Here is a 16,092-nt window from a genome sequence, read left to right as displayed (position 1 = left end):
GACTCACTTATCTGCTTTCGATTTCGAGCCATTTTGAAAATCGGCATTTATTTTCGCGTTTCTAAACAGCTGAAAACGGAAAGCCACTAGGTGACTTGTGATAACGGTACCTCACGCAAAAAAATATTGTCTAGGGCGCTCTTGTTCCATATTTCAATTTTCTTTTATCTATTTGAAGATATCACATAATTACTGTAAAATTAGCGGTATTTTAATTTCGCCGGGATGAAGACTCTTAAGTAACGAACTTTTTAAGTTCGTTGAAAATTTGATAGAATTAGCTTGCTTTTATAAGTGAAAGAGTACAGATAAAGTGTAAGATCAAATTTTCATGCTACGTCAATCATTTCCCTGTTATATAAGCATAGTTTTATTGAGATACTGTACAAATGTATGTTCAATTAGCAATTTAGGCGTCCGGTCCCTCATGAGCACCTAAAAGTAAATCCACCGTTTTTCTCTTTTGTACAAATGTAAGCGAAATTTTACCAAAATAATATTTTCTTTCACGTTTCATCAAAGTTAATGTTTAAACCCTGATTGTAATTTATGTTAACACATAAACGATACACTGTGATCTCAATTAAACTGTGATGAAACAAAACAGTCCTTCGGTACCTAGTGAAAATGTCTTTAATGGTGAACACCACTATTTCACCATTATATATATATAAATAAGAAACCTATTTCCTTACTATATTATTTATAATTGCGTTGGTCCTATTTTAAAGAAAATGTTCTTTGAGACATTCTGATGTATATAAATAACAGAAGGGCTAACAAACACAGAATAATAACAATAATAATAAAATTTTATTGCAGTAACAGTCGTCGTTAGCTGATAGGGATGGCTTTAAACGGAACATTTCGTTGATAGAAATAGGCATTCGAAACTATTAACATTTGCATAAAAATCTACTTACATTTGTTGTTATGTTCAAAAGACTGGTTTCTCCAAAGTGTAACATAAATTAATACGACCCAATGAATAAGAACTTTTTCTAACATATTTTTTTTTTATTTTTCTTCTTTTAAAAGAGATCTTTACATTTTAAGAGCAAAGCAAAAGTATGCACGGAGGCAGATGTATTTACTCTTTGTGTTGTGTGACTGTGCGAAACAACATTGTCTCTTTTGTACGTAAAGGACGAACGGAATACAAAAGATTTAAGACTTATGGTTGTTAATGAACAACCATTAAGGATACAAGGTCGAACAAGAATTGCTAATGAGAAAGACAGTTGATCCATTAGGAAGGAAAAATGGATTCTTTGATTGCTGGAATTGAAGGTAAGTTCTGTGTAAAATTCAAGAACTTATTTTTCCTGTTTTTTTTTTCTTGATAAATTTTAATATATATATTTTGTTTCTATAATATTATTATTATTTCACTTTTTTAATTCAGGTTTCTGGTAGTCACGGCTCTTGGAGGATGTGATATCGAAAAATACTGAAACTTCTTCCTGTTCACCTCAACCATAGGTTGATGGGCAACATGGAAATTTTAAAACTTTTCTCTCTCTTAGGAGAGCTGTTTTATACTTTGATAAGGTCTCTTCTTCGTAACTGCATCTAGATATTCTATCCTTGGTCTTCCTCTTCCTGGTTTTCCTTCTGCCTTTCTTTCTATTAGCACGGTGAACCAATCAGAGTGCCGCATAAGATGGCCAAGCATGCTGTTTCTTCTTTTTTCTATTATCTTCATAATTTGTCGTCCTTCATTAGCTTCCTTTAGGACTTCTTCATTCCTTTCCCTATCGGTCCAACATCACATTTCAAATGCTTCCAGCTTGGATATTTCAGCTTTTCTCAATGTCCACATCTCTGATCCATAAAGCGCCACGCTCCATACCAGTGTCTTAATAAATCGTTTAAGAACGTCCAACGACACATTTCTTGATGTTAGTAGTCCCCTTTTCCTATTGAATGCTTGTTTAGCCTGCGCTATTTTGGAACTTAGGTCTTTTCCACTTCTTCTGTCCGAGAATATTAGACTTCCTAAATAGGGGACCGTCTTAACGTCTTCGATTTTCTCTCTTTCTAGCCATACGTTTGCTCCTTCCTGTCCTGCTATTGTGCATTTTATCACTTTGGTTTTCTTCTTATTTATCTTCATTTTTCGTGTTTTTTCCAGTTGGTCGTTCAAGTTTGAAAGAGCTTCCTGTAAGTCCTTTTCGTTCTCCGCTATCAGTGCTATGTCATCAGCAAACCTTATTGTGCTGAAAACCTGGTCATTTACTTTCACGCTTTTCTTGTTTTTATCAAACTAATTCTTGTATAGGAGAACTAGAACATTTTGTATTTTTTTCTTCCCTTAGTTTGAAGCGATAAGAAATTAATTCTTTACTGATGTGACTTCTCTCAATACCCGCCACTGACTTCCCATCATTAGCGGATGACTTGAGGTAGGCTTAATGCCACAGAAACAATAAGCTTCTAATGGAACACATTCTGTGTCGAATGAGATCCCCTTGTTTCTCACTTCGTGCTTTATATTGTTTCATGTCCTTTATTCCTGGCCTTCCAGAAAGTCCTCTTACTCATAGGTTTTGCAAGTAACCCTACTCATTCCGTGTATATTTCTTATAGAAGTAATACCTACATCTCAATTTAATTTTCGGCATTTTTAATTTGTTCGTATTCTTTCACTACTATATACAGTAGGAAGCCGAAAATCCGAACTAATTGGGACCACAGGTATTTCGGATTTTCAGGTTGTTCGGAGTGGTTATAAAGTACATACAGTAATAACAATACTGTACGTAAGGCTACTTACATTTAATGTTTCTGAAGAATCTGCTCGTACACTAAATTACGCTGTTGTTGTAACTCACACTTAAAAACTTATCTTGTATAGGGCTAAGGAAAAATAAAAATAAAAATATGTATGACAAACAATTACATATGAATGAGCTTTTGTAAAAACACAGACTTCACACAACGCCGACGGAAAACCCTATTGTTTATTTATCGCTAGCGGTAAGACAAAATGTAAAATGGTTCTTGGGACAGCGTTCGGATTTTGGACGTTCGGATTATCGACCTCCTACTGTATTAGTGTTTTCAAGACATTGTTTTATTAATCAGCCCCAAGGGCGCCCAACAGGGGGGCAAGGTGAGGCGCTCGCCCCCTAAAGGAAATTGTACTTCAGAATATCGAAAACACAATAGAATTTTTACATTAGTTACAGCAAAATTTGAAACTATATATATGAAACGTCGCTTATACTCCCCCCCCTTGGAAATCACAACATGGGCGCCCTTGATCAGCCTGTTCTTTCTTCTTTTAGTTATTGGCGACTTATTGCATTCTTAGGAGTTCTCTAGCAGCATTCAATCTTGTTTTCAAATTAGATTTTTTTTTAAAAAAAATAACAAAGTATGTTTAATGTAAACACCAAACCCTAAGATTTCCTATGTTCTACTTTCGGTTCCTTTATTAACTGCAGAAGCTTCAACGAAATCCTCATTGTGTGTACCTAGTTATGGCCTTGCTAAAAGGTGTCATATTGCCCTATGTTCGCAGTTTTTGGGGAGTGTTTACCCCTTTATCCCCACGTTGGCCTATATAAAAAAATCACGTATGTCATACTTTTGATTTCTTTATTCACTCCAGGAGTTTCAAGCAAATCGGAGTGTGACACTTGGAAAATCTTCCTTGTAAGTGAAGAAAAGAACATGAGGCATGTTTGTGCTATTGATATTTATAATTGTAATAGGACTTACTACTTGGATTTCGAGACACAGCCTGTTCGTTTTTAGAAGAGTTTACTACGGCAAAAATATATATTTTGAATCACCTCCAATATATGAATTTAAAGCTGTAAAAAATTGAATGTAACTGTATGTGCTTGATCATCTCACCACGGCCAAATTGCAAAGCTAAATGCAATAACTTTTGATATATAGTTAGGCCCCGATCCCAACTGGGAAGTTACCATACTTCTTTTATTATAATACATACCCTAAGGGGGAGGGCACGAAGTTTTAGGGAAAATTGATTATCTCATGAACTGTTCAACTTAGGGAGCCTTGTTTTATTACCAGTATAAACTCTTTAGTCAGTGGAGAGGACGTGAATCATGAGTCAGAGTTGATGACAATGGGTTTTGATGAGTCGGAGTGGGTAACAGTGGGTTATGATGGGTAATGGGTCACAGAGGGTCACAATGAGTGGTGGGTCATGATAGATCGTGGGTCAGAGTGAGTCACAGCGTGTGGTGGATCAAGTTTTTATTGACTCACACTACCTCTGCCTAGGGAACGACAGACACAACGTTCAGACGACTTCTGGAGGTAAATCAAACACGCTCCATACATCTACATCTCCTACATCGTAATCGCCCATCCCAGGAAATGAATATATAGGATGGCCAAACCAACAGGACAAGAGTGAACCCAATAAATATGTAGAGACAATTAAGAAAGGGGTTCGAAACAGTTTAGAGACACATCAAATACCTTAGCACAGTCATGAGAATGTAAAACTGAAGTGGAAGGCAAAGGCCACGGCCCCACACTTCCGGGAAAGAGAAATTCTGCCGTTTTTTTTTTTTTTTTTCATATTAGCATTTCTAACTACCACTGTGTCAGAATGAGTCCTCCCGCTGGTACAGTGGCTAGCACGCACCTTTGGAGCATGAGGTCTCAGGTTCTATTACCGTTGTGAGATTTTCAAATTTAAACCCATTACGTTGGTTCGGTTTCCACTATAAACTATAGGGTTAGGCCTACGTCTCATATAGCTTCGATGCTGAAAGAGACGCTAAACTCAAATTTCTACCAACCAATTACTACGTCAGAATGAAAATTATCACCAATACTATACTTCATCCTTTCAGTTTGAGCTTTTCCATTATTTTTCAAGGTTACTTCTTCATTGACTTCGGATACACTATGGAGATTCGAGAAAATAGAAATATAATTTTCGTTCTTTTCTTTTGTAAAACCCTGACGGTTCGCAACTAAACAAAAGAAGGATTATTTCTTTCTAGATTATTTCTCTCTTTGGCCTTTTAATTCTTTTCCGGGGGGAGGGGAAACCGTAAGCCCCTTTTCTCTCATTAACACCATGAGTGGAGAGACCACCCTAATTTGAGGCAAAGGAAGCACCAATAAGCGGCTTTCTTAACAATCATTTGACCGGCGCAAAAGGTAATCGCTTTTGTCCCTCGTTCGTCAAACAAGACAGCCACTGGAATGGGATTTTGTTTTATGACCAAAACAAAATTTCTTTTTTTCTTCTTCTTTCGTCTAAACTTGTTTTTATTTTATTTTAGGATCGTTCTCTTCTTTCTTTTGCATTTACAATCTATTTTTAACACTGACAAGATTATTTATCTATACGTAGCAATGAACTCTATGAAAATATTTCTTTAAAATTTCAAATCTTGTTTAGGATCTATGTAAATATTATAATATACTCTTAAATATTTCTGTAAATTCTGAATAAAGAATTGAATTTTTCCTGGTGACATGATTTTAGTAAGCCTTCTCGGGCTATTAACCAGGTGAAGGTAGTGACATACGATGTTTCGAATATAGATATCACATTCATCTTCAGGGTTTTGTAGATAATGAATGCGATGTCTACAATCCCTTAAGATGAATACAATGTCTGTATTCGCAACGTCGGATGTCAATACCTGGCTGATAGCTCGGTAAATTCTATTTAAATATTATTTAATATTCTATTGATTAGGAGTATATACATCCCACACTCCTACATTACAATCACATAATTCCCACACTAACAAGAAACCATCGCAAAGTTTTGCACTCCGATTTTCATGATTTTTTTTTTATTTGGTAGAAAGTAGACCTAAAATGATCAAACGTGGGTCTTTTTTTTCTCACGAAAGAACGGTTTAAGAGAGCAAAAACCACCCCTGAAATTTGTTTCCCCTGAAATCCGCAGAAATACACAGCTAGTAGACATAAATTTTATACATACATATATATATATATATATATATGCGTGGTGTGTGTGTGTGTGTGTGTGTGTGTGTGTGTGTGTGTGTGACATTTCGTTAAATTCATGCCTGCACCTATAGAGGTTACGCTACGAAAAATTTTACTTTCGACTGACAGGTTTGGAAGGGGTTTCTGCTCTCTTAAATCGTTTTCCTGCAGGAAAGAAAAACGACGTGTTCATTCACTTTATGTATACCATTTACGTATGAAGTTTCATTTAAATTGATCATGTCTTACTGTGGAGTTTAGCACAGGTTAGAAACAATTACACAGGGGCTTCTGCCCCCATAAACCATTTTATCGCAGAAAAGGACATACGCGTATTCAGTCATTTTAGATCTACTTTCTATGTACAAAATTTCATGAAAATCGTAGTGCAACACCTTGGGAAGGTTCCTTGTAAGTGCGAAATATATGGTTGTAATATTATTAGTAGGGGAAGGTTCCTTGTAAGTGCGAACTATATGGTTGTAATATTATTAGTAGGGGAAGGTTCCTTGTAAGTACGAACTATATGGTTGTAATATTATTAGTAGGGGAAGGTGGGGTCAGTTGCAACACTTTTCAGGTCTGATTTTTTTTACTCGAATACTATTATAGATACAAAAACTATATTGAGTGGACTAAAAGGTGCATGTCTTAGCTACATACGAAAAAAAAAAATGCATCGAACCGTACATTTGATAGCATCAGCTTTTTAAAGTAATTCCGATTGTTGACACTTGCCCCACCCATGGGGTAAGTTGCAACACCATCTGGGGTAAGTTGCAACAATCGGACTTGGTTCAAAAACTTAATGCTATCAAATCTACAGTTTCAGCGTCGTTTAACTCACTATCACTGTGGCAGTCAATGCTATCAAATCTACAGTTTCAACTAGGGATGGCCACAAAGTTCAGGTCCCGGTGGACCTGGATCTGAAAACCCAGTTCCAGAACCGGATCTTAGGAACCGGTTCCAGACCTGGATCCGAAAACCCGGTTCCAGAACCGGATCTTAAGAACCGGTTCCAGATCTGGATCTTAGGAACCAGTTCCAGATCTGGATCTGAAAACCAGGTTCCAGGACCGGATCTTAGGAACCGGTTCCAGACCTGGATCCAAAAGCCCCCAAAGACCCGCAAAGGAGGCACAAAGTTCACCTTCCAAAAATGCAAAGAGGACCATGCGCTTGTGCCTTCCCTGCCCAGACCTGCTTGTGCCCCCAGAAAAAAATTTTGGTCTACCAGTGGGTGTTTAGCCAAATGAGTTGGCCAGTTTGCCTGTTTAGCCAATGAGTTTGCCAGTTACCCAGTTTATTTAGCCAAATGAGACAAGCTGCCACCGCCTGGGCGCCTGCCTGTCGCTTCCACTATTTCATCTAGCATACTGTTCACAGCCTGCCAGCAGCTCGGGTTTAGCGTAGGGATGGTCACAAAGTTTCGGTTCCAGACCTGAATCCGAAAACCCGGTTCCAGAACCGGATCTTAAGAACCGGTTCCAGATCTGGATCTTAAGAACCGGTTCCAGATCTGGATCTTAGGAACCAGTTCCAGATCTGGATCTGAAAACCAGGTTCCAGGACCGGATCTTAGGAACCGGTTCCAGACCTGGATCCAAAAGCCCCCAAAGACCCGCAAAGGAGGCACAAAGTTCACCTTCCAAAAATGCAAAGAGGACCATGCGCTTGTGCCTTCCCTGCCCAGACCTGCTTGTGCCCCCAGAAAAAAATTTTGGTCCACCAGTGGGTGTTTAGCCAAATGAGTTAGCAAGTTTGCCTGTTTAGCTAATGAGTTTGCCAGTTACCGTTTATTTGGCCAAATGAGACAAGCTGCCGCCGCCTGGGCGCCTACCTGTCGCTTCCACCATTTCATCTCGCATACTGTTCACAGCCTGCCAGCAGCTCGGGTTTAGCGTAGGGATGGTCACAAAGTTTCGGTTCCAGACCTGGATCCGAAAAACCGGTTTCGGAACCGGATCTTCTAGAACCGGACCCGTTCAGACCCGAAAACCGGTTCCACCAGGAACCGGTTCTGGCCATCCCTAGTTTCAACATTGTTTAACACACTATCGCTGTGGAATTCAATGCTATCAAATCTATAGTTTCAGCGTCGTTTAACTCACTATCACTGTGGCAGTCAATGCTATCAAATCTACAGTTTCAACGTCGCTTCGCTCACTTTCACTGTGGCAGTCAATGTCTTTACAATCTATACAGATGTAGTACGGATTTCTTTCGGCACATGACCAATGAGACCATTTATCACAACATAAACAATGTACCTAATTTTCTGCATCCTGTTCATCGTACGGTTCTTCACAAACCAAACAGTTACAGTCTTCTGTTGAACGACTTGAGAATAAATTCTTCTTAGCTCATGATTGAACCTTTCCGCCTGTTTTTAGACGCTTCTTTTTCATTTCGATAGAACTTTTTTCTAGAGTGTCTGTGAGAATAGCACATCTCATCCTTTTTCGAGCTGTCAGTTTTCGAGTTCCAGCTTTTGCATAGGACCGTACATGTTCAGGAAAGAAGTCAGGTTTGTCTGGAAGTCCACTTGGCCTAGTATTTGACCATTTGAAAGATTCTGTACTATCTTGTTAGATTCCTTTGCAGATGATCTATGAAGCTCGCTGTCTGATGTTCTAACTGAGGAGATGATTTACCGAGCCTTCATATTCAGCCACTGCAGTGGCGCAACTGCTTGTGAAGCATTGCTTTAAATTGCTGCGTTCGTACGAGGTAACTGCAGTTGCTGCCACTAAAACGGTTGCTGTCACCGACCGCTCTCGCGCAACTGTCTCGAGCAACTCTCAGTGCCCGTCACTCGAGGAAAAGCATTCCTTTAAATTGTAGCCTTCGTACGGGGACACTGCAGTGACGGTCACCGCACAAGGTTGCCAGTGTATCTCGATGCTGCTAATGTAGGTATATGTTGTAAAAAAAAAAAAAGAAAAGAAAAAAGAAAAAAGAAAGAAAAGAAAAAAAGGTGCTGATCAGACGAAACTTGCACACTTGATCTTTCCGTGCCTGCCCTAGTCGCGGGTTTACTACCCCTCCCCGATGGGGGGAAATTTTTAACACAATAGAAAATAATAATGAAAAACTTATTTTATGCATACCTTTATTTCGTTTTAGTATAAATTTTAATGAATTTTCATTTTACATATGTTGTGAAGAAAGACTTTAATTACTATAAATTCACGATCTTTTCTTGTTGTTTGAAATAGTTACAGAGAATGATGAGTTTTACAATATGCGTTTACAAGAAATAAATTCGTTTTGAATTTTCGCCAAATGAATCATTTCCGGATACGTTTATAACTATTATTATTATCACGTAACGGGACTTATAACATTGTATTCTTAGTCCGTCCGTCCGTTACTCCTACGATAACTCTTGGACAAATGCCAAATTGTTATATTCTGTTTTTGCAATAGATATGTGGAGCGATTATGGTATCTCGTCCGAGTGCGTTAATGGAGACGATTAATCAACCGGACGTGGTAAAAATCAACCATTTCCGGTTTTAACGTTGCCATTATAGAGCGAAAGCCATAATAGATAGCGAGAAGGGGTTTTTCTCAAATCGATTAAGTGTTCCAAGAATATCTTCCATGTCCATCCTTAATACTGTATTAAAACCGGAAGTGGTAGAAATCCAGTACGACTTCCGGTTTCAATATTAATCTATATAAAGAAAACCGATAAGAGAACAAGTTCGATTTCCTTGGAATCGACTTAGCGTTCTAAGAATAGTTCGCATTTTCTCTTTTAACACTTTATTCAAATCGGTAGTGGCAGAAATCAACCATTTTCGCTTTCAGTGTTAATCGCCAAACCATAGAATAAAAACGATAATAGATAGCGAAAAGTGTTTTTGTAATCAATTTAGCATTTCAAATATATGTACTATCTCCCCTCTTAACCCTCTATTTAAACCAGAAATGGCATAAATCAACTACTTCCGGTTTAAACGTTGATTACTATAAGGTAAAAACAGTAATAGGTAGGGAGAAGCGGTTTTCTGTAATCAATTGTGTCCCAAGAATAATATTCCATCTCGACTCTAATCTGTTTACTAAAACCAAACCTGGTACACATGTACCATTTTTGGTTTCCAGACTAATTTGAAAACAATATTGGCGCGCTCCTCTTTATCGTCTTTACAGAATTATGTATTATTATTATTATTATTATTATTATTATTATTATTATTATTATTATTATTATTATTATTATTATTATTATTATTATTATTAAATCATTAAGGAAATAAGTAACGAAAATATGTTGTTGACAAAACCAAATATATATTGATGGGATTCTTTGTGCTAAGTGCTTAGAACTTTGCTGCCCTTGCAGGAGGCAGGTTCGATTTCCGGTGGCAGGTACTGTGGTTAGTAGATCTACGTCCTATGTAGCCTAGTAGGATAGGTGTTGAAATGAAGTTGAACTCTAAGTATTAAAAATGAAAAATGAAATGAAATCTTTAAGTTTTACGTCTCACATTTATGCCGGTAAAGACGGTGATGATGAGAAATGAATAAAATGGTGGAATGAAGAGTGGGAGGAAACAGGAGAACCCCGAGAAAACCCACGAGCACGATATTTGTCCACCACAAAGTCCACACGGCGCGAGCTGGGATCGAACTAAGTACCACAAGCATCGGAGTAAGTAATAAAAATACATAAACAAAAATATTGGTAAGTAGAAGAGTATTACCTGCGTCTAACAAAAGAATATAAATTGAGAAATTAATGATACAGGCCAGTTTGCAATCTCGTTGATAGCATAGGATGCACGGACATTCGTTTTTTCCCTCTACGTTTCTTCTTTTTGAGCAGCAAAATAAGAAGAAGTGCTTGCTTACTATTAACAGCCATTTCTCAAATTGGAATAACTTGAGACGGTGGAAATGCTTCTACGAACTATATGAACCGGATAGTCGCCGAATGGACACTGAAATCTCGAACCATGAACGGCTGTATGTGTGTTTCTGTGTGTTCCATGTATTTCTATGTCCTGGCAACACCACTCATAACTTGGGCAATAAAAGTGGGGGGGGGGTAAAAATAACAAGAAGCATTGGTACCTGCTGTCGGTTACTTGTCTTTTCACAAGCAGTGGTGCAACTCAGTGACGCCACTCAGTGACGCGAACGAAGGGGACCTAGATCCACTGGACCCCCATGGATGTGTCCCTGAGTTTAAGTGGAGTAGATAAATGATGGATTGGATATTGGTATCTTGTGCAAACTATCAAAATGTAGCATTTAATAATATACGTATATCCTAAACATTAAGAGTCTTCATCCCGGCGAAATTAAAATACCGCTAATTTTACAGTAATTATGTGATATCTTCAAATAGATAAAAGAAAATCGAAATGTGGAACAAGAGCGCCCTAGACAATATTATTTTACATGAGAAACCGTTATCACGACTCACTTATCTGCTTTCGATTTAGAGCCATTTTGAAAATTGGCATTTATTTTCGCGTTTCTAAACAGCTGAAAACGGAAAGCCACTAGGTGACTCGTGATAACGGTATCTCACGCAAAATAATTTTGTCTAGGGCGCTTTTGTTCCATATTTCAATTATCTTTTATTTATTTGAAGATATCACATAATTACTGTAAAATTAGCGGTATTTTAATTTCGCCGGGATGAAGACTCTTAATAAACATAAACTCTATTTGTGTGTAAGCTGGAAGGCGTATATAGCCTTAAAAGATTCCAACAAAGTCACGCATAATAATTAGTAAGTTTCTGTAAAGAAAAGGAATCGTGAGCTTCACCATTCACAATATTTGAATGAGGTAATGATTATAAAGTGATTATACTTGTAGGTTGATCACCTGTAATGCTAATTTTGTGCTCCTATCTTTGTACTTTTATAGCTGGATACTTCCTGTAAGTTAAATTTCTTTTCCAGTTACTTGATATATAATGCAATAAAATGATAATATTCTGGTCCTCATTTTTTAAAATAGTTTTTACCATGCAATCCCGTATTCTCTATTTGAAACAGCATTGTGTGTTTGATTTACAACCGAAGGCGGATGAATCCAAAAGCGATTCAGAAAGATACTGTTTGTTGTTCTGACGATCAGTTGTTGAAAAGCGTCTCTGCATGTCCACCATATAAATACACACACAAACACATGAGACAGAATTGAAATATACATATATAGTATATTTATATAAGCACACACACACACACATACACACCCAGACCCATTTGCAGGAAAAGGAAATAGCGTCACAGTTGGGATGGTTTCGCAGCGGGATTCTGGAGGTCAGTTCCGGCACTCGCAGCGGGGGGTTCCTCTGCTGCTTGGGGCCAACTGAGAACATCGTCTGGAATATGGCCTCCGGTGAAGAGCGCCGTTCATATGGCGACACGTTGTTTTAGCCATTCATTGCGTTTCCTCCATTATATGCCAATGAATAATACATGGGAACTAAAGTCATTTATAATGGAACATATGATATTAGCAGAAAAGTGAGCTCAACAATTTTCTGAAAACTAAAACAAGCTCCTTGGACTCACAGTTCACGGAGCACTACGCTTGGTTAGTTGCTTTGGTTAATTCAAGAATTGATTTGTTTTGTATTTACGCCATTCGGCAGCTGCGAGGCTTATATGACGGGGGTTACAGTTTCAAGTGAGACATGAAGTACTGTAGCGCGATAAATGCTCTCCCACCTAAATCGAACCCGGGATCTCTTAGATCAAAAGCAGGCGAGCAAGTTATTAAATCAGGACGGTTGGTAAGTTTGTTGGTTGGAGTTCAAAGTGACGTTACAGGGACTATATAAATTCTTCCAATTGAAATTCAACGCACGTTTTGCAGTCTTTTCTTTGCTTTTAACGTCCCATGATTATGTTCTTTAGAGTCTTTATCCCGGCGAAATTAAAATACCGCTAATTTTACAGTAATTATGTGATATCTTCAAATAGATAAAAGACAATTGAAATATGGAACAAGAGCGCCCTAGACAATATTATTTTGTGTGAGGTACCGTTATCACAAGTCACCTAGTGGCTTTCCGTTTTCAGCTGTTTAGAAACGCGAAAATAAATGCCGATTTTCTAAATGGCTCGAAATCGAAAGCAGATAAGTGAGTCGTGATAACGGTTTCTAATGTAAAATGATATTGTCTAGGACGCTCTTGTTCCACATTTCGATTATCTGTTATCTATTTGAAGATATCACATACTTAATGTAAAATTAGCGGTATTTTAATTTCGCCGGGATGAAGACTCTTAAGGGAGACGACGATGGAAGAATTGGTGGAATGAGAAAGTGAGAGGAAACGGGAATACCCCGAGAAAACCCACGGACACGATGTTGTCCACTACAAACTTGCTTAGCCGGGGATCGAACCAAGGACCCCACGCCCTATGCACCAGGGGGCGTGGGGTCCCTAGTTCGATCAGAATCCTAACGTACTCACGCAACAACTTTTATGGAAGGAATTTGGCTACAGGCATATCATTTGAAGCACTCACCAACTACCTGTATAAAAATTGTTGTGGAAGTACCACAGCATTGTAAAACTTGGATATTTGGATAGGGTACATACTAGTTCATAAGTGAAGTCTTGACCCGACTACGGTAGGTTCTGTAGTTTTGGAGCTATGGACCTTTAAAGTTTGTTTTTTCATGTTTTCGGCCGCCTAAAACTCCGAAAGGAAGCATTTGTGCACCCAGGTTGGTCTACTGGTATACATTTTGTCCTACCTTGGTGTCAGAAATCACCTTTCCAAACGTTGTCGGCGTTGTTTTGAAACACCTTGTATATATAGCAAAATATACCGTAATTTGCAAATTGTACTATCTATATTGGTACTTGCCTTTTTTATAACTGCGACACTCACGCACACTCCTTTACACACACACACACACAAACTGCTTGTAATAAAAAGTATAAAAACTTGCAGCATCTACAACTGTCATACTTTCGGGAGTGCTGACATATGAAAATAATTCTTAAAGCTGACACGAACAAATGAAGATGTGAGTGAGAAAGTATAAAATTAATTGTTGGAAAAAAAATCTTAACTGGTTAGAAAGACAAGAGGTTATCCTGTGTTTCACCTTTTAATAAATAACATCTAACATTTTTATTAAAAGAAACAAACAAATATAAATGATAGGCTTTTATATGTCACAATCAGAACACTATGAGATTAACTTATTACACACAGAACATGTTTCTTTTTATTTTATTTTTTAATTATCGTAGTTGTTATTATTATTTCACGTAAACAAGACAAGAGTGTTTTCTTGCTCAATTTTTCCCAATACATACGCTTGCATTTGAGTAAAGTTTCGAGGGCCCTATTGTCTTAAAGATTTGAGTTATTGCACGAAGGCAGGAATTAGCAGCCGAAAAGATAAAATAGTTGTGAGTATGATGGATGTGCATTATAAAGCAGGTTATCCATTCGATCTGGCAGCACTGGTTAAAAAAATAAATAAATAAATAATAAAAAAAGAGATATTATTTATGGAAATATATTCCGGTTTCAAATATTTTATTTTTCGTCTCGATCTTTTCACTGTTCATATGTAGATATATGAGGATTAAAAAAAATATAACGATAGACTTCAGAAAGAAAGAATTCGAGTCCTTTTGGTTTGGTTGTGTTGTTGTGTCGTTGCTCGATAGAAGGTTGCTTTCTTGAAATTGACAGGACCACCTACGGGATCAGAAGAAGCGACCCCCTGCAGGGTTCTCAGGGTGAATCTGAAAGAGAGCGACATAGATCACACGGATCCGTAGAGAACTACAACATTTTTTTCTTTTAAGAAAAGAAAAAGAAGAACAAGGTGGGTTGACTGGAATAAAAATTCTTTATCAAATACCGACCACAAGAAAGGGATTTTTTTTTTTTAAAACCAAAAATGCCGGAGTAGATACGAAAAGCAGCTCTCATTAATATTATTATGATTATTAAGTCCTGACTGATTCATCAATGCCTATGCTAAACTGTTTAAGGTAGAAACTTTGGAATTTGGGCTTTTCATTTAAAATAACTAAAAACTTCTTTAAACGTTATTTGATATATAAGTTAGGAGGGAAGAAAAGAAGTGGGAAAAAAATAGGGTGGGGATACTATTATTATAATGAGATGTCAATATGTCGGAATTAGGTTCAGAGACTTGGACACTACAAAAGTTAGAGAAGAAATATTTAGAAAGCTTCGAAATGTGGTGTTGGAGGAAGATGGAGAAGATAAAATGGACGGAGAGAGTAACTATTTTTTTAAAACAGATAGGAGAGAAGAGGACACTTTTAGCTAGCATCCTTCATAGGAAGGCCAATCGGATTGGACATATCTTGCGAAGAAATTGTGTTCTTCACACTCCTATTGAAGGGAAGATGGAAGGAAAGGGAGGAGTAGGAAGAAGAAGAACACAAATGATCGATGATTTAAAAACTAGAAGAATGTAAAAGAGAAAGCTGAAGATTGAGAAACGTGGAAGAAACATTTCCAGGCCGAAATCTAAAATTGAAAAAAAAAACTCGTTACTCCTAGGACCTGCCAACAGACAGAATTTAATAATAATAATAATAATAATAATAATAATAATAATAATAATAATAATAATAATAATAATAATAATAATAATAATAATAATAATAATAATAATAATAATAATCTTGAATTCCTTAGGTTTAGAGAACTGAAATTTTGCATCTATATTATTCATTTGAAATAAATTAAATCATGTTTCGGTAATTTTTTTTAATTGATCTTGAAGGAAAAAATGTGGTTGGAGATTCGACGTGGAAATGGTGAAATAAGAATTGCATTTATTTTATGATCTTGATATTTTGTGAATTCCTTTAGGTTACAGACATGAATTTTGATACTTGCAGGGGTAAAAGTGAGGGGGAACACGGAAGAACATTTGGCATTGTGATTGATTTTTTCTTTAAATATATGTATTTGATCTAGAAGAGACAGTGGAGAATCTAAAAGGTAAAAATTGTATGGGCTAGAAGCTAGAACCCGGACTATGATAAATATATCTTGAATTTACGTAAATAATTTTAATTTGAAATACGTTTACACACTTCGTCAACAAGAACTAGGAATAAAAGATGAACCATTCCTTTCT

At 37.1% G+C, this 16,092-nt stretch overlaps 1 long non-coding RNA gene across 4 annotated transcripts in view; it reads left to right on the top strand.

Annotated features, from left to right (window-relative positions):
- Positions 1–1,080: 1,080 nt before the first annotated feature.
- LOC145663816 (uncharacterized) overlaps positions 1,081–16,092 on the top strand; it is a 570,212-nt gene continuing 555,200 nt past the window's right edge. For all 4 annotated transcript variants that reach the window (XR_014127275.1, XR_014127273.1, XR_014127274.1 and 1 more), the window contains exon 1: positions 1,081–1,290. This is a non-coding gene — a long non-coding RNA (uncharacterized LOC145663816). The remainder of the gene's footprint in view (positions 1,291–16,092) is intronic.

Source organism: Thermobia domestica, chromosome 11 (assembly GCF_964235325.1).
Source record: "Thermobia domestica chromosome 11, izTheDome1.hap1.1, whole genome shotgun sequence".
Lineage (NCBI taxonomy): Eukaryota > Metazoa > Arthropoda > Insecta > Zygentoma > Lepismatidae > Thermobia > Thermobia domestica.
The sequence above is the reverse complement of the archived record's forward strand: the minus strand, read 5'-3'. Positions and strand labels throughout refer to the sequence as shown.